Source organism: Mesoplodon densirostris, chromosome 1, assembly GCF_025265405.1.
Source record: "Mesoplodon densirostris isolate mMesDen1 chromosome 1, mMesDen1 primary haplotype, whole genome shotgun sequence".
NCBI lineage: Eukaryota > Metazoa > Chordata > Mammalia > Artiodactyla > Ziphiidae > Mesoplodon > Mesoplodon densirostris.
This window is the reverse complement of record NC_082661.1, coordinates 168,757,398-168,783,306: the sequence shown is the minus strand read 5'-3', so window position 1 is coordinate 168,783,306 and position 25,909 is coordinate 168,757,398. Positions and strand designations below refer to the sequence as shown.

The window sequence follows — 25,909 nt, the reverse complement described above, 5'->3', positions numbered from 1 at the left end:
GTGGGGGAAAAGATGTGCATGAGGATAACTCTGAAACAAGGTACTAATTACTGTACCCTCTCAGACAGGGTCACAGAGGAACTCCATCATTGTCCTCACCACCAAGCGTTTCCTGGAGCAAGAAGGATATCAATGAGTTACCTCAACAGGATAAATCAGGGTGATTCCTGGAAAGAGTTGGCATACAAGCTAGACCTAGAAGACAAATGATATATATATGATTTACAATATGAGATTATGTATAACATTCATCTATCTATATCCGTATATATCTATACTTACATAGATATATAGATATATATTTACTTCTATGCAGAGGGAATAGGGGGCAGAGATTCCAGTACAAGGCAGGATTGGGACAACTCGATATTTTGACCTCTGGCTCTATAGATCACAGAGTATTTTTGCTACCCTCTCTTACATGAGGGTTACCTGGATGTAAGACACTGGGAGTGGCTTTCAAGGTGTTTCTTTGCATATTTTTTAGGGGTCTAATGCTAGGGGCCTCAAAGCTCTTGATCTTAGGACAATAGGAGCCATAAACCTAGTCAATTTACAAATAGAATTTATTTGAATTGTTCTTATTTTCTGTTTTATTTGGATTAAGTTACCTTTTATATTTACCACTAGATAATTCAACCCGGTTTTCTCAAGGTTTATTAAGCTTTTTTTTTTTTTGCGTCAAGTTTGGAAAAGCAGATATTAGATGCCATTTAAAATTATGGAAAACAAAATATGGATGAGAGAGCCTGAAAGTTTGTGAGATGAGGTTCTGTTTACTTATAGGCTTTATTCAGTTATTTAAAACAATTTTCATATGCAACAGGTTAAAAAATTATCTTATATAGTTGATATTGAGAAATATCAGAAATTGACTTAATAAATTAGATTTCTGTGATAAAACCCCATGATTAAATCATGGTGATATATAGCCATGTTGATACTTTTTGAGATAGTATTTGAAATCTTCTGAGTATAGATACTTTGCTTATAAATCTGCCTTTAAGTTATTATTAGGTATTAATTAGTATGTTGCATATCTATTTTTCAAAAAGCAATTGTGAGGATGTACATTAAGAATAAACAGTCATAGAAATAAAGTATGCTGGTGGTAATTTTTCCCCAAAATAATTGACCACTATTTTTAGCCATGAAATTCAAGACCAAGAAGAAAATAAACTTGTGTATAGAGTTGTGCTTCTTTAGTTATTGTAAGAAGGTCTATTTTGTGGGGAGGACCAGCACTTCTTTTATAACTGAACAGATGGTTTTGTTCCTTTCCCTATTTTGTTTATTTTCTGTTGTTGCTCAGGAAGGCCCCCCAGGCAAAGCTGTCCCAACTCAGTGCTCATGAACAGGCCAGATCTTATGATCTTGACACTTTAAGTGATATTTTCTAAGTGAGAAATTCTTTTATGCATTTATTTCTCTCCTTATCCTTCCGGGCACTGCCAGTGCATTGTGGAGTGTAAAACTTCTTTCAACATCATTAACCTGAAGTTTATTGTAATACATATCCTCCTCTGCCTACAATGTAAAAGAAATCAGTAACACTTTCCGTCATTATACGACATTCAGTATAAAGTGGAAAAATGGTTGTATCTGTGTGTGTGTGTGTGTGTGTGTGTGCATGCACCAGTAATGACATACTGAATAAATCATTACACAGAAAATTGATCACTGTGTTTGCTTGTGTTGGTCCCAGGCTATTTTCTCTGAGATTCTGTCTCTCCTTTTTGCTTTTGATTTTGACAAAGATGACAGTTGAACTGTATCTTAATCATTTAGTTTTTCACTGTTTTTAAAAAGATAGCTGGCTCAAAATACATGTTGTTCATACCTATTGTTGTTATTTAAAGGGATCTATGTGATCTTTGACAGAAATAATCTTCCCAGCTTGAGACCAAGAAATGGAAATGCAACCACAGGAAAGGTCTGACAAACCCTCTCGTCTGAAACATATGAAAACACGAGGAGGCATTCATGTTGAGTAATTACTTTCAGAGCAGTTTCCATGGAACTTCATAAAACCATTGGCTTAATGTTGAAATATTGACCCTTTTCTCCCAGAGAAAACTCTATTCATTTGAGCCTCCCATCAATCAAGCCCTATAAATCCTTTCATAGTCTATTTGGAGTCTCCAGATTGTCATCAGCAGCAAAAAAGAACACACCCCTCCCCCATTCAGAAAAACTACCCTTTAGCCAACATTTTATGCCATTTAATTGTTTGCAAGATTCATTAATTGGCAACAGCCCTAACAGATACTCATTAGAATTAACAAGATTCCACTATAATTTATAGATTATATGTCACTCTTCCCCCTAAGCTGGAAAAGGGCATGCATATTTCAAAATCACTTTTCAATCTTGAGATTTAAACATTTTTCCCCAACAACATCTATTTTCATGCATATGACTTAAAACATGAGCTTTTAATATATATATATATATATATATATATATATAAAGATAATTTTAAAGGAAGATAGCAGTTTACATATCATAAGTTTTCATATGACTCTGGCCATTGGGGATATTTCTAGAAGTTAGGACACTTAAGAGAGTGCAGAATTCTTTGCTTATATAAAAATGCAGGGGGGATGGCAGAAAGAGCCAGAGACTATTGATCAAAAGACCTGCATTCTAGTGCTCATTTTAATTTCTTGTCAGCACTGTGGCTTTGGACATACTATGCCAACTCTCAAGGTCTTAACTTTCCCATCTGTGAAATGGGAATGATAACTCTGACCTCAACATAATTTTTAGGATTTAAATTTTAACTAATACTTGAGAAAATTACCTTGTATGCTTTGAATTATATATGGAATTTTGTGACCTCAGGTTTGCTGACCTAAGTTGACTTAAGGGTTTAGATATAGGGAAGAATTACACTAACCCTGAGGCTGAATGAACTTTCCCATTAATGCTTAAAATTACATTCTGATATTTGAGGGTTTTTTTCTTCCTGAGTATATATCACAGGTAAAGAGAAGGCATTTAAACCTTGGTATAAATGTATAAATGATTGATCTGAGTACAGAAAAGGAGAAGAGTTGGGTCCTTCAAATTCATAAACCCACCTAGGGCTACATAGCTCACCCTTTTCAAGAGGATCTTCTTGGACCTTCCTGGACAACAAGGGCTGGTGGGGTCCTATGCTGCCCCACAGGGGACTCAGAGGCCTGGGCAGGATAGAGTTGTCCAGGGCTTGGTCAGTGCTGGACACTGTCAGGTCCTAACATCACCTAATAACACACTTTTATTGTCTGATTTTACAGCTAGGGCATCTGAGGCACAGCCTTGCGAAAGTCACACAACATAAGTAGAGAAGCTGCAATCTAGATCTACACTCTCTTACTCCAGATCCTACTACTATCTTAATCTCTATTTTGTGCTATATTTGTTGGTTGGATGGATGGAGGCAGGGATGGATGGATGGATGGATGGATATTAAGCAGAAGTAAACTTTCTTACATAAGAGGTTTTTTAGGCTATGGGGAAATGTTTCAGAGATGACTCTTCTTTCTGTATATTTTACTAGGGAATTAGTAATTTTGAAGATTAGGATGCCATTTGCCATAGTGAAGTCTAATAAAGTTAATTTTATAGGGTCTGAGCTAATGTATAGGAAGCATAATTATATGGGGAAAGGGGACCAATTTTTGCATTCAATATCATTAACAAGTCTGTGAGCTCCTTGAGATTCTAATAGGCTCCTCATTTTTCCATCCCTGTCAGCACAGAACACAGGTTCTGGCACAGAGAGGGTACTTCATAAAGACTTGCTATGGATAGTGAATTAAAGTTTTCTCTCATCCATCCAATAAATACTGCTTAAGTGTCTGATGCACTGAGTTAGAAGCTGGATCAAGAGTGGTAAGTGACAGACAAAAACCTCTGTCTTTATGAAACTTAGAACCAAGTGATGAAGTTCTCCAAAGGAAATTATGATGGTATTGTGGTTGAAGACAGAGAGGGTACTAAGCAAATTGGGCAAGTCCTCTGACAAGTGGTCAAAAGAGGCCTCTCTTGGCAAGTCAGTAATACAATACGTGAAGGTGAAACATGAAGGCTGAGAAGAAACTTGAAGGCTGTGTGGACAGCAGTGGGGAAAAGCATCCCAGGCAGAGAAGTTTGTGCAGAGGCCCTGAACTGGGAGCGAGTTGGCTTATTTGGGAACCTGAAAGATGGCCATGGCGGCTGGAACACAGTGAAAGAGGGGAGGAGTAGGAAGAGATACTGTTTTAAAGGCATGAGAAAGGTTTTTTTTTTGTGGAGACAGCTTTCCTAGATTTGATCTCAGCCTTATTGTTTTGAAGAATTACTAAAGACGTTTGCAAATAATTGGACCCTGTAAGGTTAATTTAGAAAACTAGGTTTGAGAATATTGTTCTCCTGATTTGGATAGATATTCTTGAGCTCCATTTTTCTAATTTTGTCCAACCATTAGCTTTGGGGCATGGTGCATTAAAAATAATTTGTATTGCTCTGTTTCTGATAATACCAAGATCAATGTTGTCAAAATGCACGAAGATAGGACAGCAAGGTGATGCCTCAAATAGTATTAGTAATTTTGGCCAACCTATCATATTATTAAGGATATTTTAACATTGGGGTTGGATGAATTAGAGGCTAAATCTACCTTAATTTTCTATCTAGCAATTATACTGTTAAATCATATATTCATAGTATTATAAGCCTTGGGTAATAGAAGATGAGGACAAAAACCCTTCTGTTCCTCACTGGGAATATCTGTCTTCTGAAAAATTAATCAGAGTACAACAAACAGAAAATAACTCAAATAGCAGCCACCATGATAATACCTCACATCTCTACAGCATATTGCTGCTTTCAGAGCACTTTCATGGATGTCATTTTACAAACCAGGGAGGTGAAAAGAGATTGACTCAGGAAAGTTAAAAGACATTGTCAGGGTCTCACTCCAAGTTCATGGCAAAGTAGTTCCTCTGTTAATTGTGTCTCCACCTCATTCAGTAACTTGTGAATTATGCCTCAGGTGCTCAGATATAATGCTCATCCAAGTGAGAGTGACAGACTTTTAAAGGTTTCACACCTCTCTGGATGCCTTGATGCATTATGTACTTGGAATCCTGTAGTAACCCTGGGAGACACACAGAGCAGTTATGATTGCCTAATTTAGAGACAAAGAAAACAAGGCTTAGAGAGATACAGTGACTTCCCCAGTGTTATGCACCCAGTTAGAGGGAGGATGGAATACTGTATTCTGACTTGAAGATTTTTTTCTTATTAATATTTTGAGTATATAAAAACTGTCACCAACTGTGTGAGCTTAGAAATTCATTGACTTGGCCATTTGGTCTATTTTACGTTGAAATGCGTACTGTTTTAATCGATCTAAGTACGAAATTGAACTATTTTCTCCTATGACATCTCTCTAGGATGTAATTAATTTTCATGGACCTTTCATTTCCAGAACTCAAATGGGAATCCTATCATTATTTTTGTGGTTAATTTTTACATTCAAGACATCTCTATATCCTATTTCTTTTCCTTGTTCTGCTTTACCCAACAGCCTTCTTCAAAGACTCCCACTCTTTTTCTTTTCAGAATCACCACAAGAAATAGTTTTGGGAAAACAGCTTAGTTAGTGGCTGGGAACCCTCATTTAGACATAAAAGGGAAATAGAAGAGAGCAGTTAAAATTGGAGTCTCACAAGTATGAACTATTTCTATATACTTTTAAAAGTCTTAGCCTTTTTTATCCCTAAATTGTCTTGAACAAGAATTATCTTCTTAGAATATGTGCACCATGGGGGGGATGCAGAAGCAATCTGCCCTAATAGAAGGGCACAGTGGTGATGAAATTTGTTTTTGAAGCAGATGACCATGAGTCTAGAGTCATATTTTTCACTTATTAACTTGTGATTGTGTGAAAGTTAAATAATCTATGTGTAGCAGTTAACTCATCTGTAAAATGAGGAGAATGATTATGTGCCTTGTAAAGCCGGTATGAAGAATACTTGAGGTAACCCATTAACATGCTTAGTTTAGCTCTGTGATTGGCTTAAGTCGACTCTATAGAGCTTCCTCGACTTATGATGAGGTTACATCCTGATAAATCCATCTAAGTTGAAAATACCATAAATCAAAAATGCCTTTGATGTACCTAACCTATCAAACATCATAGCTTAGCCAAGCCTACCTTAAATGTACCCAGAACACTTACATTAGCCTACTGTTGAGCAAAAATCATCTAGCACAAAGCCTGTTGTATAACAGTGTTGGATATCTCATGTAATTTATTGAATTTACTGAAAGTGACAAACAATGGTTTTATGGGTCCAGAAGTGTTGTAAGTATATGGGTTGTTTACCCTGGCAACTGAGTGGCTGGCTGGGAGCTGTGACTGCTGCTGCTCGCAGCATCACCAGAGAGTATGGTACCGCATGTCGCTAGCCTAGTAAAAGATCAAAAAATTCAAAGTACAGTTTCTACTGAATGCACATGTCTTTCACACCCTCTTAAAGTCAGAAAATCCTAAGTCAAACCATCGTAAGTTGGGAACCATCTGTAGATACTTATAACTCTTATCCTATTGTTGTAACTGTTAAAAGTGTATTGAGTGCTTACTCTCTGCTCAGCAATCTGAATGAAGCTGTGGATGCAATGGGGAACAAGAAAAGCTCCTCAGGAAGCTTATACAATAGCAGGGAAGACAAATTAAAATAGGGAAAAATGAGAAAAATAATAATGAATTTTGAGAGGCTGGGAAGGAAGCAAATAGGGTACTATTATAGAGACTAGAAAGCACAGGTAATTAGAGAGCATGGTCACAGAAGACTTTCTCAGAGGATATTTGAGAAAAACCCCCAAAAAAGAGTACTTGTCAAGTGATCAAAGATTGTTGACAAGGTTGTTCCATCACAGCCCATACAAGGGCTTTGAGATATGGCTAAAAGTTCACTCTCCCTCAATCTCCATATGAACTACAAGTGTGCTGTGTTACGTTCTAACACAGGTTCTGAATTTGTGGCCATATATGGGATAAGGTATTTGCAATGATTATCAGTTCCTCCATCCACTAAAAAGTGCCTTTCATGTGTTATAGCAACAATTTACTCCAACATTAGAGGGAATTTAAACTTTATTGAGGTGTAATCGATACACAAAGAGCTGCACATATATAATGTATACAATTTGATGAGTTTGGTAGAGGAGATTTAATTCTTTAAACTTAATAGGGATGAATAAATTAATGGAAACTTTGTAAAATCTTTGCCCTTCTCAGTTATTTTTCTGACAGTGGCAGGACCTTCATACTTTGGTCTAATAATTGATGAAAAATAATATAAGGTGAATGAGAGACATTGCTCTGGAATAAGATGGTCTTTTTCTACAAGGCTAATGTTAAACGTTACATAAGTATTTTCCTTGTTTTCTAAAACTCATTTGGGTTTTCTTAAGACTGATGTTTTCTCAAGGAGTTCATGGTTATAAGTCAGTCTTCTTCAAAGGATAATGGATGTGCCCTTGGCAGACATGATCTTTTAACTAGTTCATGAAATGGATCAATTTAGCATAAGAGGTGTCTTTTCACACAAAGACAGATACATTTACAAAATTTTTTTACTATTAAAAAGTTATTATATATTACAAAACTTCATTCATTTCTTGATGAAAATTTTAGAAATATGTTGACTACTCTTATGGAAGGAGTTAGACAAAACTGAATTCAGCATTTCATTGATTTACACCCCTATACATTTGTTCTTTTGTGGTTTTGTTCAGTGGCATTTGCTAAGCATCTGTTCCAGGAAAGCATTTGGGACCAATATTTATGTAGAATGATAGAAATAATACAAGAGAAAAAATCATGCACTTTAGGAGTGGTACTCTATTTCCAAGGAGGAAGATGCTATTTATAACTAAGAATCTATAGGAAACTTTAAAGACTAGAAAATCTGTAAGCTGATGAAACCTCAGTCTTGCAGATACGGTGAAGACACTTTTCCACACGTGGAACTTCAACATTTAGAAATGGAATAAGTGACTGTGTATGATACCATCTGCCAGGTTTTTACTGAAACTGATATATAGTGTACCTGGAGGGAAATAATAGGAAATGGGAAAACGAAGGTGGCACCATATGATAGGGTACCTAGTATATCAAGAAGAGAAATTTGGGCATTTTTATGGGTAATGAGAATTCCGTCTAAAAACTATGGAAGGCTTATTGTCAGAAAAAAAAATGTTCAGAGTAATAAGACTGTCTACCAATTACTGCAATAATTAGGTCCAAAGTAAAGCATTTCCAAATTAAGTAAGTCCTTTTTATTTGTGCTGAATCAGACTTCACTAACTGAATATCAAACATATGGCAGGTTTACAATTTATTTAATAGTAGCATATAAGCATACAGCAGTTGAAAGAAACCAATGGTGGTTTAGAAAATGCCTGTATTTATGTTTTCAAATGTATTTATAAATAATGACTTAGCACTCCATTAAGAATACATAAAAGCATATTTTGACGGAAGATAAAGGAAAGGAACCAGAGCCTGGATAAATGAAGGGCTGAACTGGATTAAAAAACAAGTCAGAGCCTATTAGTATATAGTAGTCAACATTCTGTTGTGAAGCAAGTGTAATAAAAATGTGCCCTCGGTTTGTGCCAGCTGCTGAGTTGCCCGGATGGGTTATTATCAAAGAAAAGATGACCTTCTTCACTGTATCTTGTTCTAGTTACTATTGCCACATAATAAATTACTCCAAAACTGAGAGTGTGAAACAACCACTGTTGAATTTTGCTCATGGATTTTTGGTTCAGGAACTCAGGAAGGGCACGAGTGGGAGTTCTCACCTGGGATGCCTCACACCTGTAGCAGTTAGGTGTGGTCTAGGCTGCTGTTATCTGGAGGTTTGATTGGGCTACACATCTGAGAGGCTTGCTCAGATGGCTGGCAGCTGGTGCTGTCAACCAAACACCTGCGTGTGACCTCTTTGGTTTGGTAGTCTGAAAATAACCAGACTTCTTATATGGCGATTGGCTTTCCCCTGAGCAAGCATCCTAAGAGAATCAGGGGAAGCTGTGTGGCCTTCTCTGACCTTGGAATTCACCCAGTATGGCCGCCTTTATACTCTATTGATGGAAGCAGTTACAGCCCACCCAGACACAGGAGAGGGAATATAAAGCCCAGTGCCTACTGGGAATAGTGTTAAAGGATTGTGGCTATTTAAAAATCTGCCACAGTTCTCATCTTTATGAAACAAAACTGATTACATACTGAGTAGATTTAGTTTAAATATTTTGAAGTAAAAAAGCAACAATTGATTTCTTTACAGTAACAATTCTTTGAAATATAGATTTTTCAATAGTTTGTACCTAGTGGCAAGTAAAATCAGAAATATAGTCATAGTCATATTTTATTGAGTAAGATGCAGTCAATTTTATGACACAATATTATTTTGTTTATTACAAAGAAAGAAAACAATCACACATTACTTTTTATTTGAGACTAATTCCATGGTGCTGATATATGAAAAAATATTAGTAGAATTGATAAAGCAATATTTCTAAGTTTCAGAACTATATCTGTGAACTCTTTTTATTGAGATATAATTCACCTACCATGAAACGAACCCTTTTAGAGTGTACAATTCAATTGTTTTAGTATATTCACAAGATTGACCAACCATCAAAACTACCCAATTCCAAGACATTTTTGTCACCCTCACCCCCCAAAAAACATACCCATTAGCAGTCACTTCCCATTTCCTTCTCCCTCCAGCCCCTAGCAACTGATAATCTACTTGCTGTCTCTGTGGATTTGCCTTTTCTGGGTGTTCCATGTAAATTGACTCATATAATATGTAGCCTTTTCTTTCTGGCTTCTTTCACTTACCATAATGTTTCAAGGTTCATTCATGTTGTAGCATGTGTGTATGTACTCTCATGGTCTTCATTATCAATTCTTCCATTAGGAAACAGTCCTCATTATATAAGTGTAGAATACAATAATGAATAAGATGATATGCACATGACCATATTCAGTAATTGCTCACAAAGCTTAATTTGAGTGGAAAGATAAGAAGGAATTAACCTATGTGGCAAAAATAGAGAGGTGAAATAGTAGATAGTTTGATTCCACATAGTAGGAGAAATTTTATTCTATTAATCAAATGAAGGGAAGAAGAAAAGTGAATTCAGGGTATGCTTCCCTAAAGTGGTATAGGAACAACCAGTATGATTTCAGGTTTCATGTGGATGACCATTTAAAAATGTCAATAGTTCTATATTAATGTGTCATAGAAAAAAATTAACACATCAAGTTTGTGACTTTATGGTTCTGTTCCTTAAGATTAGGCAAATAAAAATAAGGAGTTACTTTAAATTCAATTTAAGGAAAGATATTGTGTTAATAATAGATAGGGCCAAAATCATAAAGAGAAGAAGGTATTAAATGCAAATATATCAGTAAAGGTCCTCCAGAGGAACAGATCCAATAGCATATGTGTGTGTGTTTGTGTATAAACAGATATATTTTTAAGTAATTAGCTCCTGTGATTATAAGGACTGGCAAGTCCAAAATCTATAAAGCAGGCCAGCAGGCTAGAAACTTAGGCAGGATTTCTGTATGACAAACTTGAGGTAGAATTCCTTCGTTTGGGAAACTTCAGTTTTTACTCTTAGGACCTTCCACTGATTGGGCTGAGACCCACCCACATTATCAAGAATAATCTCCTTTAGGGGGCTTCCCTGGTGGTGCAGTGGTTGAGAGTCCGCCTGCCGATGCAGGGGACACGGGTTTGTGCCCCGGTCCGGGAAGATCCCATGTGCCGTGGAGCGGCTAGGCCCGTGAGCCATGGCCACTGAGCCTGCATGCCTGGAGTCTGTGCTCCGCAATGGGAGAGGCCACAACAGTGAGAGGCCTGCATACTGCAAAAAGAAAAAAAAATGAAAAAGAATAATCTCCTTTATTTAAGTCAACTGATCATAAATGTTGATCACATCTATGAAAGACCTTCACAGCAACATCCAGACTAGCATTTGACCAAATAACTGGGCACTGTAGCCCAGCCAGATTTACATTATAATTAACCATTGTGAGAAACAGTCATAGATCATAGGGAGTTTGGGTTTAATGTTGACTTGCATGTACTGGTAGATCATAAGGTGGGAATATTCAGCAGAGTTTTAGGAATGAAAGCAATTTATGAGCAGTCAATCTGCCTTCACATACTCACCCATTTTTTTAATTCAGAAAATCACTCAGTCTGGAAATTTTCCTTCATATAGTTGCATGTCCTATTGTTAAGGGAAGAAGTATTTCAAGGCCTTTCCGATTAGGTTCATTTTACATAGCTCTGTTGTGGCATTATATTGTAAGCATCTACCATAAAGGTTTGCTAGTGATTACACTTAATTTGTATTCAGATGAAAGCAAAGAGAACGAAAAATACACAAGCAGGAGTCTTGTAATTATGTTACATAAGATTGTTAGTCAATATAGAAAATTGTTAGTGGGAAACTGCCATCATGCATAAAAATAATTTTGATTTTGACATACAGAGTTTAATGTAGGAATGATTGTAGGGAGACCACATTATTATTTTTTCCCTTAATTATTAAAGCACATTTGAATTTGTTTTAAAGAAAGTGATTTCTTTATGAATTTGAGTGTTTCCAGTCAAGAGAAAACTTGTTTTGGCTCTGTGACAGAGTCCATTTTGCAACGCTTACTGTGAACTGTAAAATTGTTAGAACAAGAAATAACAATTAATTATGTCCTTCTTTTCCTCTTGAACATAACTAAAAAAATACTGAGGTAATTTCCTGCAAACTGAAGTCTGTGCTGTAGGCATATTCAGGTAATTTGTGGGCTTATGTCTTCCCTTAAATATGGAAATACTTATAGCTCTCATTTTTGGTGTACACAATTGTTTATTCTGCTAAATCTCAATACACTGATAAATGTGTTCTATTAAAAGATCACAAACATGTTACCTCCCAGTTTCTGTGTTAGATGGTTTCTTGCGAATTTTAAGCTAGATACAATCAATATTTAATCACGGCACATCTTCCAAGAGTTCAAAGAATACTACATTGACTGTTGAGTGTGACTAATTTGCACAAATCTATTGCAAATCAATGTTCAGCAGTATTTTAGGAACTGTTAACCTAGCTTTCAGGCTAAAGTTCAAGCTCTTTAGTATGGCATATCTAGTTGACCTACTTTTGGAATGCCCATTCTAACTCAGAGCTGCCCAGTAGGGAAATTAACTTTGCCCCTTGACTTCTCTTTGTACTCTGTGATTCTGCACCCTCTAGCATAGCACAGAGGGTCAAGGAAGGATCTCCTCTAACAGTGGTTCTAACTAACTGTGAGACCAAGCAGTTGCAGTCCGTTTGTGTAGGGTGCCAACCTGTGAGGGCTGGCAGACATGTCAGTTCATGAGTAAGTATGAAAAGGTGGTCCTGAGAGTGGAGAGAGAGGGGAGAGGAGAGGGCCATCTAGATTCCCAGAGAAAGTGAGTCCAGTTCCTGTTGGGCCTGTTGAGAAGACAGCTTCCCTTTGCTTGACTTGCTTCGATGAGATCCTTCGCTCTCCCTGGGAACATATAAAACTCTTTATGCTTTTGTCTTGACCTGTCTTCTTATCCTCATTTACCAATGTTACTTCTAGCCTGCCTCCACCTACCCTGCTGCCTCAGTGGTTTCTCAGTGAATCTTCTTCTTTCAACCCTACCTGCCACTACATATGGAAGGGTACCTTCAGTGCAAAGATGATGTAGGAAAGTCAGATCTAAATTCACTTCCAGACCCTAAGTTTTGTAGGCTGTGGGATCTTATGCACATTACTTCAACCTCAGATTTCTCACATCTAAAGTGGAAAAAATAGTACTTAACTTGGAGGGTTCGCAGGACTTTTAAATGAGATATTATCCTCATGGCCCCCATAATCATGCCCAACATTTTGATCAGCAGTGGCTTCTAGCCCCATATTTGCCTTTTTGAGGCAGATTCCAATTCATCTTTTTATAAGACCAGTTCAGTTATTCCTGGCTTTAGTCTCCAGAGTAATTCATTCTTTCCTCTTGGTTCCTTAAAAAATCCAATTATAAATATTTTATACACTTAGTTACATCATAATTATATGTTTACAGATTTCTCCAAAATTAAAATACCAACATTTTCTGGTTTTCTGAAGGTGTAGGTAAAGGAGATTTATAAAGTTGCAGTGCACAGGGGTGGAGCTGGTTCAGTCAGAGACACATGCTCTGAGAAAGTGATGCTTGAACTGAGAGCCAAGGATTGAATAATGGTAAAAGATGAAGAAAACAGTATCCCAGGCAAAATACATGGAAATACAGGGAAAACATGTGCAAAGAAGGAACATAGTGAAGATAAGTCTCTGGAATCAGGCTAACATGGTTGAGATGCGGACATTGACTTAAGGAGGGGTGTGGCCTTACAGTGTTTGTTTATACAGTGTTTGTTTCACTGGAAAAGTAATACTGATAGTACCACTGATGGAGTACTTCTTACATGGAGGCACTCTTTGAGGCCTTCAATATATTAACTTACACAATTGTCAGTAGCCCTCCACAGTGAATGCTATTATAATCCCAATTCTACAGAAGGGGAAACTGAGGCAACAGTAGATTAAAGTGACTCCCATAATGTTTATAGTCGGTGAATTGTGGAGACTGGATGCAAATGAACACAGTCATGTTCCAGTCTGGCTGATGAGTTGAGAAACCCTTGGAAAGAGGCCTGAGGGACACTGGTGGACTAGTTAGGCAGTTAAATGCAGATGTCTGAATGAGGGATGATGGTAGGTTACACTAGAAGAATTAGAGAGCGTTATTTTTTGAAAGGAAATTTTTAATTTAGCCAGGACATCTTGAAGTGAAGGCTTTGAGGTAGAAAGAAGGTTTAAACTTGCTATCAGAAGTTGTCATTTTAGTGATTGCAACATTTCAGGGCCAAATATGCCCTGAAATGTAACTCTTTGAGGGAAATAACTGCTAGCTCCTACAGTATATGTGCTTAAACTATGGGGTTAAATGAAAAGGAAATTCACCTTATCTCTAGGTAGGGTCTGATTGATGTTATGAATACCAGATTTGGGGGGAATCTTTTTTTTTTTTTTTTTTTTTGCGGTACGCGGGCCTCTCGCTGCTGTGGCCTCTCCCGTTGCAGAGCACAGGCTCCGGACACAGGCTCAGTGACCATCGCTTACGGGCCCAGCCGCTCTGCGGCATGTGGGATCTTCCCGGACCGGGGCACGAACCCGTGTCCTCTGCATCGGCAGGCGGACTCTCAACCACTGCGCCACCATGGGAGCCCGGGGGGGAATCTTTTAAACTTAATTAGCTGCTACAAATGAACTAGTAAGATCAAGTCCAATCCCATGCTAGATATTTGAGAAGCTTTGCATTTATATGGAAAATATGACTTTATATTCCAAAGATATAGTGGACACAATAACAATGATTAATTTATGAAAGTCAAAAGAGGATGTAAGAAGCCATGTTTGCATCATTCATTGGGAACATTTGTGTTTTGCAGATTAACTTTGTTGGTAGAAGATACTATAATGTTGGCAATATGCTTTATGCTTATACCCCTATCTTTAATTTGTGATATTTTTGAAAAAAGCTCAACTGTAAAGACCTTTTTAATGCAGTTGGATGTTTAAGCCTAACAAACTTTCTCCGGAGATTTACTGAGCTGCTTCTTCAGATGAAAAATAATTTTTGTAATCAATGGTCTCTGGAAAAACAAACCAAAATAAATTGTGCATTTTTATGGATATAATTAGGTAACCAAACACACTGAACTGGATACTATAGAGATAAACTAAGAACATCACTGATGTTTAAAAGGAAGTACAAGTATTATTTCTTAAAGTAGATTATTTGCCATTTTTAGACTACTCAGAATTTAATGAAATAATCTGTTTTGAAGAAAAAAAAACCAAATGGAAATCCACTGATTTTCTATTTTAATTTCAGAAACAATCTAGAGATTTTAATTTTTTTCCTAATATTAAGGAAAAGAAGACCCCAAGAAAAGAGAGTGTCTTTGGATGACTGAAGTAGAGCTTAAACATTCCAGAAACATCTAACTGCATTTTCAAATGTTGAGCCTGGCTGGGTTTAGAATAATGCATTTTCTTTGACCACATGCCTAAAATAGGAACTGAGAGACATAAAGCCCACTACCATTTTTTAGATGTTGACACTGAGGCTGAGAAAAACTAAATAATTTTCTGTACTCATAAAAGTTGCTAAAGTCAATATTCTTTCAATTAAATAAGTTGGTTTTAATTTTTTTCTTCTGCACATAAAGCCATTAGTATTCAATAAGTTATGATTGGCTTGTTACTGCGTATTCCATCACTGTGGAATTAATGTTCTTAAAAAAGTACAGTCCTTCATGGAAATACGTGTATTTTGAAATAATATATTTTTAATCTATGTGTCTGTTCAATAAAAGAATTTCTCTTTCATGAAATAAAATGTGGAAGTAAGGATTTTAAAAATAGATGAATACAGCCATATAGTTCTACCATCCAAAGACAGTAACACAATATTTTACTTTATCTTCAGCCTGTTCGCCCCAACTTTTGTCACTGCATTTTGTATTATTTTAAGTTTGCTTATAGAGTTGTAATAGAACATCTATATAAGGATAGTTTGTATGGCAAGTGACAGAAATTCAGCTCAAACATACTAAGGTATTTACAGGAACTACTGGACCATGTTGTTCTTCTGGCAGTTTGATCCAGCAACTCAAATGAAGTCACCAAGAATTCAGTTTCTTTCCACATTTTTCTTCCTTTCTCAGCAAATGGCTTGTACACCTGTTTCTCCTTTCCCCCTCTCTCACTGAACAACTTGGTGGAGAACTAAAAATAGCTGGCTGCAGTCAACTTGGTGGAGAATTTACCTACTGAAGCAGCTGGCTGCAGTTGACTTATGGCTCAGTCTTGGTTTCTGACTTGATCTATGCATTTGTTTTCTGTGCTTACTTGGGTCCTCTTTGCCACTATGTCCTGGAAATGGGAGGGAACAATTCCCAGTGAACCTGTCTTGCTGAGTTTGTTGCCTAATTTAAAACATTCAGTAATATCAGCTGTTCTTAGAAGAACAGAAGTCATAATTAGGAATGCAGTGATTTCACACTAAACTGTAGTTATGTAACACATAACTACATTTTAGTGTTCATCAATTTTTATTTTATACTGTATTTATCTTCAAAGAACAAATGAACCAAATAAGTTGGATTTAAGATACACAGAACTGAATTTATTTAATATGCACTGTCTCATCTTTTGATGTTTAAATAATATCATTCCATCTTATGTAAACTACCTATGAAAAAAATCATATCCTTCCCAATACCATATCTTTGCCTGTTTGTTCAAATTCAAATGATGCAAAATGGTTTAACCACTCTAGAAAACATTTTGGCCGTTTATTATGAAGTGAAACATACTATTGCCATATGACCTTACAAGCTTACTTCTAGGTATTAAAGAAATGAAGTTTATGTTCAAATATAAACTTGCACAGTAGTGTTTATAGCAGCACGGTTGCCCCAAATTGGAAACAACCCAAATGTCCTTCAGTGGGTAGATGGATAAAAACTATGGTGTATGCATACTATGGAATGCTATTCAGCAACAAAAAGAAACAAACTATTTACATATACAATCTGGATGAATCTCCAGAGGCATTATTCTAAGTGACAATAGCCAGATTAAATATTTTGTGTTTCCATTTATGACATTCTGAAAGTGCAAGGGACAGATGAAAGATTGTTAGAGGCTGGCAGTGCAGGTAGGGGTTTGGCAGTGGTGATTAAAGGGGGAGCATGGGGGAATTATGGGTGGTGTTGGGATGGTTTTGTGATGGTGGCTACAAGAATCTTCACATTTTTTTAAAACTCATAAAACTGTACACCAAAAAAGTGAATACTAGTAGATGTAAAAAAAAAAGCCAAGTTATCAGTGAACAAGCTTTCACTACTTCTATCACATACAAATAAAATAAATATATAATAACACTTGTGACTCCTATCTGTTCACATTTCCCAAAGCTCTGAAACCTATCATGACATCATGCTTCATTTTCCAATTAAATGGTGCTTTTGATTTTTATGTGACACGTATGAAAGACTTGGGGAGCCATTTAAAGAAGGAGAAAATCAGTTCAGATACTATGTCGGGATAAGTTAACATTTTCCTGTTAAGCGTTACACAGAAGGGAACAGAGAAGGTTGTGTGGCAATAATGATGTAATCTTTGCATGACATACAGAGGTTTATGGGACTGGCCTAAAGGGAAAATTATTAAAGTCTTTGCACTTGGTTATAAAAAAAAGAGACAATTATGTAAGAGATCTGGATCACCTCCTAGGAGATATAGGACTGAATTGTTGGATGCTGTCCACCTGTAAAAATTGAATTTCCCAAATTCTTCTGTAGTGCTTATTCAGCTCTACTTAGGTTTGTTTCATTCCACTTATTTTTTATTTCTTTTCATGGCCAGGAATAGGATGGTATTAAGGCTAGTGCTGCGGCCTAGTTCTGTGTTCACTTGCTTCTTTAAATTAGAGAGAACATGCCCATTCTATACTGGTCCCCAAGTTCCCGTGGGTAATGCTTTGTGATGTTAGCCTGACTTTCAGACAGGACCTCCTTTTCCCTTTGGAGCACCTTGAAACTTCCTGGAAGCGAGCATGTAGAGCTTTTCTAGAAACTAAGTTCCTTCTGGGTATGTCATTGCAACTACTGTCAGTTTAAATTCAAACTTGTCCTAGGAAAACATTAATTAAATCATTCCATCAAGCAGTGCCAGTATTGGTAGCCTGAGCACCAGAAGGAATTTTAGCCACATTTGCTTTTGAGGATATAATTATTTACAGGTTATGCAGTACTACAGAAGATCTTCAGCTTGGCCTCATCCTTTAATTACGCACCTGCAATTTCAATGCACTTGTTTAAGCATTGTGGAAATGTTATTTGTTCAATCAGCAAACGTTTACTTTTACCTGTCCTGAATCAGACATAACTTAGAATATTCAAAGATGCTTTGTATGTGTGTTTTGGAGAAGGAGTTAGGAAAAGATAAAGAAAAAAAGAGAAGTTGATATCAAATGTGTTTGATACAATCTGGATTAAGCAAACTTAAACAGGATTCCTCCCAGGGTGAAGGTTGAGAACTTGTAATGTACATATATGCGCTATGACCTTGCGAAGATGAAATCTAATGTGTGTTAGTTTCCAAAGCTCTCTGGCTTTAAACCTCTCTCACTCTTAATTTTTCCCAGACAACTTTATAGTCTTAGTGTTCTGCTCTACACACTTTATAAGATGCTTGCTTGGATGATAGTAAAAAAAAGATCATCTTTCATGTCTTAAATATTTAATATTGATTATTATCAACCATGTCGCATATTGCCTTAGAGCCAGAAAAATTTCAAGCAGTGACTGAAGTGCTATTTGCCATATTGCTGGTAAAATATAGCCTTGTATTTTTGAATTATGGTTTTCAAATTGGAATTTAGCAGTGCCAGTGGTAATCCCCAGAGTATTTTAGGATTCTGGAAATAGTATAGATACCAATTTGTTTTAATTTTTGGAAGAGCTAGATAATGAAGGCAGCTTTGCTATGTGGTAAATTATTTTCTATGCTTGGGTAAAAATTGTCAATTAAAAATGACAGATTTGCAGTCAGAATTTGGTGAGAATGCCATGTGCACTGCGTAAGTATGTTCCCTCCCCTAACTAAACTGAATATATGAATCATATAAATTATATATGGGTTTTTAGTAATCTGAAGAGAAATCTTCAATGTAAATATATAAATACAGGTTTATTTCTGTAAATACAGTTTTCTTTCTGTTAATTAGCCCATGTGTTTGGGATACATTTAGTGTCAGATATATAGTAAGTGCTCTTTGATGAGTGAGTTAATTTTTTAATTCCAGGTAAAGACTTTATGCACATCATTAGAATCGTGTTCAAGTAAAATAAATCACAATCAAATGAATGTTCATCTTTTCTGGGGGCTAGTGATATATGGAACAATAAGTCTCTTGTGATTCTGGGCAGTGGCAGTGAGCTGCAGCTCCCAGTCACCCACGTGGTCGTGAGTAAACACCCAAAACATTTACAACCATCTGTATTTCACTTTCAGTACAGTATTCAGCAAATTACATGAGAGATTCAATACTTCTTTATAAAATAGGATTTGTGTTAGATGATTTTACCCAACTGTAGGCAAGTGTAAATGTTCTGAGCACATTTAAGGTGGGATAGGCTGAGCTATGATGTTCAGTAACTTAGGTGCATTAAATGCATTCTTGACTTATGGTATTTGCAACTTATGATGGGTTTATCGATGGGTTCATGACAACATAACCCCACCATAAGTCAAAGAAGATCCGTATTTTTATTGAAAGTGAATTTAGAATACATAATTTGTTATATATTCATACATTCTTGGTGTTCTTTATATTCTGGAAGGAGTTAAAACCTAATTGATCATTTGATTGAGATGAAACTTAAAATTAATATTTAAATTTTCTCTATTTGACCAAAATGGCAATTTTCCCCTGAATCTTATATGTGGGGAAACACACACACACACACACACACACACACACACACAAAGATTAACTGTGGTTCTGAAAGGTTCATGATATTGTCGTGGCACTTATTTTTAGTCTATTTTTAAACAGCTTTTCTGAGATACAATTCACATACCATAAAATTCATCTTTTTAAAGTCGACAATTCAGAGGTTTATATCATATTCATCCCACACAGAGTCGTACAACCATCACCACTATCTAATTTCAGAATTTTATGTCACCCCCCAAAAAACCCTCATATCTATTAGCAGCCTCTGCATTCCTACATCCCCCCATCCTCTGGCAACTACAAATCTATGTTTTGTGTTTATGGGTTTACCTTATCTGGACAATTTGTATAATTCAAAATGTAACCTTTTGTGTCTGATTTACTTAACTTAATATAATGTTTATGAGTTTCATCCATATTGTGGCATGGGTCAATACTACATAACGTTTTATACTTGAGTAACATTCTGTTATTTTAGATATACCAAATTTTGTTTATGTATTCATCAGTTGAAGGACATTTGACCTGTGTCCACTTATGGGCTGTTATGAATAATTCTTCTATGAACATTTGGGTACAAGTCTTTGTAGGGCATATATTTTCAGTTTGTGGGGCATATACCTAGGAATGGATGTGCTGGGCCATATGGTAACTCTATGTTTACTATTTTGAATCACTGCCAGATTGTTTTTCAAAGTGGATGCATAATTTTACAAGCCCACCAGCAAAGTTTGAGGGGACCAATTTCTTCGTGTCCTCACAAACAGTTGTCACAGTCAATCTTTTAGATATTAATCATTTATTGAATGTGAAGCGGTACCTCATTGTGTTTTTGATGTGCATTTCCTTAATGGTGGATAATGTTTAGCATCTTTTCATGTGCTTATTGGTAACTTATGTATTTTTTTGAGAAATGTTTATTCAAATCCTTTGCTAATTTTTATTTGGATTATTTTTCCATTTATTGTTATGAGATTTTTTAATGTATTCTGGATGTAAGTCCCTTATTGAATATGTTTTCCAAATATTCCTATTTACTGAGTTATATTTTTAACTTTTAATATTATATCCTTTGAGGCACAAATGTTTTAATTTCAAAGAAGTTCAATTTATGTATTTCTTTTGTAGCTGTCCTTTTACTGTTATTTCTAGAATACCATTGCCTAAACCAAAGTCACAAAGATTTATTCCTATATTTTCTTTTAAGAACTTTATTATTCTAGCTCTTACATGTCTATGATTTATTTTGAATTAACTTTTTACACAGTGTGAGGTTGGGTTCCACATTTATTATTTTGCATGTGGATGTCTATTTTCCCTTCCCCAGCATCATTTGTTGAAAGAATTGTTCTATCCTCCATTGAAGCACCTTTGTTGAAAATCAGTTGATCATAAATGTGAGGATTTATTTCCAATCCTATTCCATTGAGATATATATTTTATATATAATATATATTTTTCCTTATGCCGGTACCCTAAGTCTTGATTATTGCAGCTTTGTATAAAGTTTTGAAATCAGGAATTGTGAATCCTCCAACTTTACTCTTTTTTATTCCAAGATTGTTTTGTCTATTCTGGATGCCTTTCATTTCTGCATGAGTTTTAGGATCAACTTGTCAATTTATGCAAAAAATCCAGCTGGGATTTTGATAAGGATCACACTGAATCTGTTTGGGGACTCTTGTCATCATAACAGTATTAAGACTGCTGGTTCATAAACATGGAATATCATTCCATTTCTTTAGGTCTTCTTACATTTTTGTCAACAGTAATTTGTTGCCAAGTAGAAGACTTGTACTTTTTTGTTCAATTTACTTCTAAGTATTTTATTTTCAATGCTATTTTAAGTGGCATTATTTTCTTAAATTTTCCATCTCTCTGCTTATATGTGTTCTTGAATGTTGTCCTTTTTTTCCCCATTAGAGCTCTTAGCAAATTAATTATATCTATTTTAAATTCCTGATCTGATAATTCCAAAATCTCTGTCATCTCTAAGTCTGTTTCTGGTGCTTGGTTTGTCTCTTCAGACTGTTTTTTGTTTGTTTGTTTTAGCATGGATTAACATTTTTGGTTGAAAGTCAATCATGATGTATTGGATAAGAAGAACTGAGGAAATTGGTCTCATACTAATATGAGATTTTATGCTCATCTAGCTAGGAGTTATGCTGCATTTACTGTTTGCTGTATCTATGATGTTGGAGACTAAAATGTCCTCTAGTGTCCTTATTCTGGTCTCCCCTGTTGTTTTGGGTTTCCCTTCTTTAAATAAGGTCTGAGCCTTGAAGTTCTTTCGGCTCTAATTCCTTATTATTATTTAGGAGTCTTATTGATGTAGTGGTAAGGAATGGGGAAGCATTCTGTCATCCTGTTATCAGGTCTCAAACCCTTAGTGAACCTATATACCTGGGCTGAGACCTTCACAAATACTTCTTAGCATAACCCCTTTCTCTCAGGTGAGACAGAAAGTCTAGAGTGGGATAGAGTTGGTCTTTCATTTCCTAAAGTTTTATTAGGCTTTAGTAAGAATCAAGTTAGTTAAGCTCCTGTAAAATGATTTTCCTTGAGGACACGCTTTTGTTAAGTATGTCTGAGTATATTTCAAAATATTGCACAAGTGGATATTTCTCCCGTCTTCACTTTGAGAATATAGTGGAGCTCCTGAAAGTAAAACTCATGAAAGTGTGAGGGAACCACCCAAGGCTGGGCCACTGGGAGTTTTTATTTCTCAGTCTAGTTCCAGCTCCATCTCCAGCAATGAGTCAATTCCCCTTTATTTGTTTATAACAGTTGCTAGTTCCAGAAGTGACTTCTCCTCTTAGTATGCTGTGATTCTCTGTAATCAACTATCTCTCCAGTTTTTATGGTGGCTGTTTGCTCTGTGACCTCTATTCTCTGATGGGTCTAAGAAGAGTTATTGGTATTCAGTTGTGAGGACAGAAGAGGGATGGCAACTTCTAAGCTCTTTACATGTTAGATTGGAAGATGGAAGTCCTCGAAGGCATTACTTTCTTTATTTCATTTTCAGATTGTTCATTGCTACTGTATAGAAATACAGCTGATTCTTGTATACTAGCATTGTATCCTACAAATTTGCTGAGTCCTTTTTATTAATTCTAATAGGGTTTTGTGGATTCTTTAGGATTTTATATATACAAGATCACACCATCTTCAAATAGTTTTACTTTTTCATTTCCAAACTGTATAGCTTATTTAGTTTTTGCCTAACTGCCCAGGCCAGAACCTATACTATAATGAATAGTAGAGGCAAGGGTGACATCTTGTCTTCGTATTTCTGATCTTAGGAGAAAAGTATTCTGTCTTTCACCATTAAATGTGGTGGTGTGGGTTTTTCATACATGCCCTTGATCAGGCTGTAGAAGTTTTTCTTTATTCCTAGTTAAGAGTTTTTATCAGGAACTGATTTATATCAAATGCTTTCCCTATCACCATTGAAATGATTAGGTGTCTTTGACCTTTACTCTAGTAATATGATGTATTATATTGATTGATTTTGGATGTTAGGTCAACCTTAACTTTCTGGGATAAATACAACTTGTTCACACTGTATAATCCTAGTTACATATGGCCAGATTTCATGTCCTAGTATTTTGTTGAGATTTTTTATGTCTATATTCACAAAGAATATTGGCCCACAGACTTTGTTTTTTGGGCTTTGTTTTTGTTCTCTGCATTATATCTCTCCTTTGTTTTGGTACCCAGATAATACTAGCCTCACAGTATGAGTTGAAAAATGATCCTCCCTCACTTCCTCCACTTCTTCCACTTTCTCCTCCTCCGCCCTTTTTTGAAGGTTTTGTGAGGACTGGAATTGATTAATCTTAAAACATTTGCTTTTCTTTGTGGAAAGTTTTAAAATGACTAAAATGGCTAATTCACTTAGTTGTTATATATCTATTCAGATATTGTATTTCTTCTTGAGTCATTTCTATAGCTTGTGAATTTGTAGGAATTTGTTTATTTCATCTAGGTTACCTATTTGTTGGCAAAAGTTGTTCATAGAATTTCTTATAATCCTTTTTATTTCTCTAAGGTCAGTAGTGATGTCTCTTTTAATTCCTGAATTAGTGATTTGTATCTTCTCCCTTTTTTGATTAGCTTAGTTAAATTTTGTCAATTTTGTTGATCTTCTTGAACTTTTGGTTTTAAGGTTTTTTTTTTTTTTCTACACTCTAATCTCATTTCCAATCTGAGATTTATTATTTACTTGTTTCTGCTTATTTAAAGTGCTTTTATTTCCCTGCTTTCTTAAGGTGGAAGTTTAGGTTATTGACTTGAGATCTTTCTTCTTTTTTAATATAGGCATTTACACTGATACATTTCTCACTAAGCACTATTTTAACTACATCTCATAATTGTTGGTATGTGTGATTTCTTTTAATTTATCTCAAAATATTTTCTAATTTCCCATGTGATTTTTCCTTTGAAACATTGGTTGTTTAATTTCCACATATTTGTGAATTTCCTAAACATTTGTCAGCTAATGGTTTTAATTTCATTCCATTATGATCAGACAGCATACCTTGTATGATTTCAATACTTTTAAATTCATTGATGATTAATTTATGTCCTAACATATGTCTATCCTAGGGAATGTTCCATGTACACTTGAAAAGAATGTTGGCTTTTGTTGAGTGGAATAATCTATAGAAGTCTGTTAGATCTAGTTTGTTTGTAGTGTTGTTCAAGTCTTATATTTTCTTATTGATCTTCTGCCTAATTCCATTCATTATTGAAAGTAGGGGATTGACGTCTCTAACTTAGTGCTGAATTGTAAATTTCTCTCTTTAAGTCTACCATTTTTGCTTCATTTATTTCAGGACACTGTTGTTCGGTGCATATATGTTTATAATTGTTATATAATACTGATAGATTAAAGATTTACCATTATACATTTCACTCCTTTTCTTGAGTAATAAATTTTGTCTTAAAGTCTCTTGACTGTTGTTAGTATGTGTGTGTTTATTTTTAGTGGTTGCTCTGAAGATTACAATTAACATTTTAAAGCAATCTAGTTTGCATTGGTATAAACTTAATTTCAAAGCTCAGCTTCTCACTCTTTTTGTTATTATTGTCATACAAATTACATATTTTACATTAGTCCATCAACACAGTTCTATAATCATTGTTTGATGCAGTTTTTAAATCAGGTAGGAGAACAAAAGAATTACAAAAAAAAAGTTCTTGTATACTGTTTTTGATATCTACCTGTGTAGTTTCTTTAAGTACTACTGTATTTCTTTGTTTGAGTTTGTGTTCAGTGTCTTTTTCTTTCAGGCTGAAGGACTTTATTTATTCATCATCAATCTGTTAGATACCCCTTATTTATTATAAAGCAGGTCAACTAGCAATGATATCTTTCAGGGTTTTGTTTTTGTGAAATGTCTTAATTTCTCCTTAATTTTTTAATGGCCATATGGATGGTTATAGAATTTTTGGTTGGCAGTCTTTTCTTTGAGCACTTTGAGTATATCATCCCACTCCCTTTATGGTTCTTATGGTTAACTGTTAATTTTAAGATCCCTTGTGAATGATGATTCATTTTTTTTTTTCTTATTACATTCTCTTTGTCTTTGTCTTTTAACAATGATACATCAAGGTACGAATCTCTTTATGTGTCTCCTACTTAGAGGGTTTTGAGCTTCTGGAAGTGTAAATTGATGTTTTTCATCAAATTTGGAAAGTTCCAGTTATTATATCTTCAAATATTCTTTTTGCTACATTCTTTGAGTCCTTTGTTCCTAGGGCTTTCATTTATTATGCATATATTAGTGTGCTTCATGGTGTCCCACGGGTCTCTGATGCTGTTCATTTTTCTTTATTCTTTTTTCTTTCTGTTCCTCAGACTATATAATCATCAATGGATTTATCTTCAAGTTTGTTGATTCTTTCTTCTTACAGTTCAAATATGCTATTGTCCCCCTGTAGTGAATTTTTCATTTCAGGTATTTTAATTTTTAACTCCAGAATATCTATTTGGCTCCTTTTTATAATTTCTATTATAATTTACTATTAATAATCTTCTCAGCTTGGGGAAATCATTCTCATACTTTGCTTTATTTCTTTAGACATGGTTTTCTTTAGTTCTTTCAGCATATTTATGATAGCTCATTCAGTGTCTTAGTGATTCCAATATCTGGTCCTCCTCAGGGACAGTTTCTATTGAGCCACCCCCTCATCCATATTTTGGCCATACTTTCTTATTTTAGTGTGTATCTAAAAACAAAATGAAACAAAACAAAAAACACTAGACA

The 25,909-nt window shown here is 35.4% G+C and overlaps 1 protein-coding gene across 4 annotated transcripts in view; it reads left to right on the top strand.

The window, feature by feature from the left end:
* Positions 1 to 25,909, top strand: part of NRG3 (neuregulin 3) — a 1,101,798-nt gene that overhangs the window by 524,943 nt on the left and 550,946 nt on the right. The window lies entirely within an intron of this gene.